Source organism: Nomascus leucogenys, chromosome 20 (genome assembly GCF_006542625.1).
Source record: "Nomascus leucogenys isolate Asia chromosome 20, Asia_NLE_v1, whole genome shotgun sequence".
Lineage (NCBI taxonomy): Eukaryota > Metazoa > Chordata > Mammalia > Primates > Hylobatidae > Nomascus > Nomascus leucogenys.
In genome coordinates, this window is record NC_044400.1 from 62681328 (window position 1) to 62686155 (window position 4828).

Sequence of the window (4828 nt, forward strand, 5' to 3'; positions counted from 1 at the left end):
ATACACATAGCAAAATGATTGCTATAGTCAAGCAAATCAACCTATCTCTCATCTCACATAGTTAAATTTCCTTCGCGTGTGTCATAAGCATCTAAAATCCACACAGCAAATATCCCAAATACAACATTAACTATAGTCCCCATGTTGTACATTAGATCTCTAGATTTGCTTATCCTATATATTGACAACATTCTATCCTTTTACCTGTATCTCCCCATTTCCTCTCCACTCCCACCACCCATAGCAAACACTCTCTCTCTGTGGTTTTGACCATTTTTTTTTTTTTAGATTCTGTGTATAAGTGAGATAACGCATTATTTTTCTTTCTGTGTCTGGCTTAATTCACTTAGTGTAATATCCTCCAGTTCCATCCATGTTATGGCAAATGGAAGAATCTTGTTCTTTTTTCTCTCTTTTTAAAAAATTTTATTTGTATCAATGTAAGGGGACAAATGCAGTTTTGTTATGTGGATATATTTTGTAGTAATGTAGTCTGGGCTTTTAATGTAACCATCACCAGAATATTGTACCATGTACCTATTAATTAATTTCTCATCCATCACTACCCCCTCACCCTCCCATCCTTCAGAGTCTGCAATGCCTATTATTTCACTCTATGTCCAATTATACACTTTGTTTGGCTCCCACATAAAAGGGAGAAAATGTGATATTTGACTTTATGTTTCTGAGTTGTTTCACTTAAAATAATGGCCTCCAGTTCCATTCATATTGCTGCAAAAGCTATGATATCATTCTTTTTTACTCCTTCTTTTTTATTTTTTTATTTTTATTTTTTTAAGATGGAATTTCATTCTTGTTGCCCAGGCTAGAGTGCAACGGCATGATCTTGGCTCACCGCAACATCCGCCTCCCAGGTTCAAGCCATTCTCCTGCCTCAGCCTACTCCTTCCTTTTAAAGACTGATAATATTCCATTGTATATGTATACCACAGCCTCTTTATTCATTCATCCATCAATGGACAATTCAGTTGTTTCCATAATTGGTTTTTAATGAAACAAACACAGTAGAAGTGACAGAATGTTACTTCTATGATTAGGTTACAAAAGACACTGACTTTTATCTTACTGAGATTTCCTCTCTGGCTCTTCAAACTTGCTTGTCCTGATGAAGAGGACTACTGGGTAAGAATTGAGAGTGGCCTCTGGCCATTAGCCAACAAGGAGCTAAGGCCCTCAGCCCAACAACCCTTGAAGAACTGCACCCTGCTGACAACTGAATGAGGTTGGTGGCAAATTCTGCCCCAGTTGAACCTTGGCATTTCTGAGGCCCCAGTCAACACCTTGATTACAAATTTGTGAAGACCCTTAAGCAGATGACCCAGCAAAGCCATGCTCAATTTCTGACCCACAAAAATCGATGTTGTGTTAAGTTGCTGAATACTGATGCAATTTGTTACACAGTAATAGTTAACTAATGTATCTCGCTAAAGTCTAACCTTAAATGCAGCCAAAAGGACTGTAAAAGTCAGATTAAGCTGCTCCTCTACCTAAAATCAACGAATAGCTTTCAGTCTCACTTGGGGTAAAAGCCAAAATCCTCTGCTAGGCATTGAGGTCATATTCGATCAGGCCACCATTAGTTCTCTGACTTGATCTCCTGTGATTCTCACTCTTGTGTTTTTGTTTCACATGGACCTTTTGGATGTTCTTGAACCTATAAGCATGCTCCCTTATTTAGAGTCTTCGTACTTGCTTTTTCATCTGCTTGAAAACTTTTCTCTCTATATGCACATGGTTTGTTCCTTCACTGTTTGATCTCTGCTCAAATGTCTCCTTATCAGTAAGACCTTCCCTAATGGCCTTATAAAGTATAAACAATTTTCCTCCCTGGCCCTTTTACCTTCCCTAATATATTCTTCTCTCTATTTATTATATCTACTTATGCCTTTACTTATATGCATATATATTATAAGTAATTATGTGTATTATTTTCCCCCTAACAAAATAAAAGCTCAAGGAAGGAAAAGACTGATGTATTTGCTGCTGTATCCCCAGTGCTAGAACAGAGCTTAACATGTAAATGTTCAATAAACATTTGTTGAATAAATAAACGAACTACCGTTTCTTTAGCAGTGAAATTGGTACATTCGACAGTTGTAAACATTTAAGGAGAGAAAAATGAGGACGGGACAGGGCTCTACTCAGGAGCTGCCTTAGCAAACAGCACATAAATAGTCATAAGAATATAAATTGCTATTAACAACCTATCATTGGCTAGAATACGGAGCAAAATTATAATTTAATGGTATTATAAACTAGTAATTTTTCACATAAAGAAAAAAATCTGTTTCATAATCACAGACTGTACCCCTAATCTTGGCTAATCATCTTGCAAATGCCTGCGATTAGTCACAATGGCTAATGTGAAAGGGAGTGCCAGTGGCTCAGGCAGCACAATCCATCACCAACACAGGGGAAATAACTCAAATTTTGTATCCTACTAATGGCGGGTCAGTAGCTTCAATTTTGTATTTGAAGGGCAATCCAAACCAAATTCCCTAAAACACACCAAATTTTTTATAACTGGTCTTTGCTAAAACTAGCATTATCTAGCAATACAACAGATTCCATATTTTAAAAAAATTTGTAGCAATTGGGAAAGGAAGAGAATTAAAAGTATATAAAAAAAAACCTTGTAAGGTAATCTTGTTGGTTGTTTTAATAGAACTTCTAAACGTATGGCTATCGAAAAGGACATAATTTTATCAAAATGTCAGAATATCTTACTCATTTTTTAAATGGAACCTAACAATTTGATTCAAATTGCCTTTCAATACCAATACTATGTATTGAGAACAGATTGAAATGTATGCTATATGGCCCTATAGGGGATTACTGTTGCATCCATCCTATGATGTAATGTCTTAACACTGGAAGCTGAATGTAAGAGAGTAATAGGAACCTCTAACAATACCCAGAAAGGCAAAAAGCTAAGTGAATTAGGTATCTAAAGACGTTAAAGATGATAAGGATTTTTCAACTGTTTGGAGCAAGAAAATAAATCATGGGATAGGCCTACTTTTCAAGGATAACAATGGACCCAACATGGTGGCTCACGCCTGTAATCCCAGCATTTTGGGAGGGCGAGGCAGGCAGATCACCTGAGGTCAGGGGTTCAAGACCAGCCTGGCCAACATGGTGAAACCTCGTCTCTACTAAAAATACAAAAATTAGCCGGGTGTGGTGGCAGGTGCCTGTAATCCCAGCTACTCAGGAGGCTGAGGCAGGAGAATCACTTGAACCCAGGAGGCAGAGGTTGCAGTGAGCTGAGGTCGCGCCATTGCACTCCAGCCTGGGCGACAGAGTGAGACTCCATCTTAAAAAAAAAAAAAAATGTTAACAGGTAAGAGAATACTAAAATATTTCTATTTGGTCTCCTTCAAGTTAGAAAGTTCCAATTTAAGAAAAAAAAAAAAAAAAAAAGGAATCCTAGCCCAAGATAGCTGAAAAGATAGTAAAAAGAGAACTTAGCCACTCTGAGTGAATTTAAGTCTCTAAGACCAAGCAAGTTACATCCTCAGAAGCTGAAGGAATTTGTAGATGGAATCTCAGCACTGCTATTTGGTATGAAGAGTAGTGTAGAAGTCAGAAAATTAAAGGTAGCTCTATGTTGCTCTGTTTTTTAAAAAATAAAATATAGATTTTTTTTAAAGCAACAGCCATAGATCTCAGACAAAATCCAAGAGAGGATCTATTAAGCAAATACATTGTAAACATCTGGAAAATAAAGTACTGATAGTTCTGCATCAATGCGGGCTCACAAACACAACGTCTAAATTGAACTCATTGCCTTTGCTGTTGGTTTGCATTTGGTTTGTTGTTTGTTGTTTGTTTTATTTTCAGAAGGCACAGGTTTGGCAGCAAGAGCTCCCTGAGCTTTGGAGTCAAGGAACGGAACATGGATGTGAATCCTGGCTCTACTACTTTCTTCCTGGGCAACAACCTTGGAGAAGATACATCACTCCCTCTCTAAGGCTGTTTATTCATAAGTCTGCCTCAAAGGGCTGTTGTAAAGATCCCACAGGCTAATCAAAATAAAGCTCCTTGCACCATTCCCAGCACATGGTTGACTTAGTATTAGAGACCGGTGGAAATCCTCCATTTCTCTATCCCTGTGTTCTCTTGGAGAGAGACTTTAGCTAGAGTAACACACATGAATTCTCTTCCTACTCCTCTTATTTATCTTATTTGTAAATATGGGAGAAGAAAGTTGGGTCTGTCCAGCTCAGACCCTTTTCTCTTTCCTTTTGGAGCCAGCTTACAGGAATGATACATGCATTCATGTCAGCTTTTTTTTGCCAAGCACAAAGCTTATTGTGTCAGATTTGATTCATGCAAAAGGGAGGAACATGGTTGTCCAACACTGCTTATGACTGAGTAGGTAAAATCATCTAATGTAGGAGGATATCTGAAAACCCTGGTGGCCATGGATTAAACCACATTCCTCAGTTCTGTTTTATCAGGAGTAAAACTGATATCCTAATTTCCATCTAAGCCTGACTCCTGTGTCTTTATTAAGGGTCAATTTTGGAGACAGAAGTAGAGAAAAAGTACTATCAGGTAGATGAACTAGAACCTCAACAAGGTGACAATGACAATGGTGATGCTGATAAAACCAGTGTATTGGGATAATTCTGCATAGATATTTTACACTTGAATCTCAGTTTCTTAAATGTCAAAAGTTCTTAGTGCTGTCTGCTAAGAAAATGGTAAAATGCATGTAAGTATATAAGTAAATACTTATTACATACAAATTACATAGTACCCAAAAAAGCATTGACTAATAATAGTTAATAATTCTTGTCAC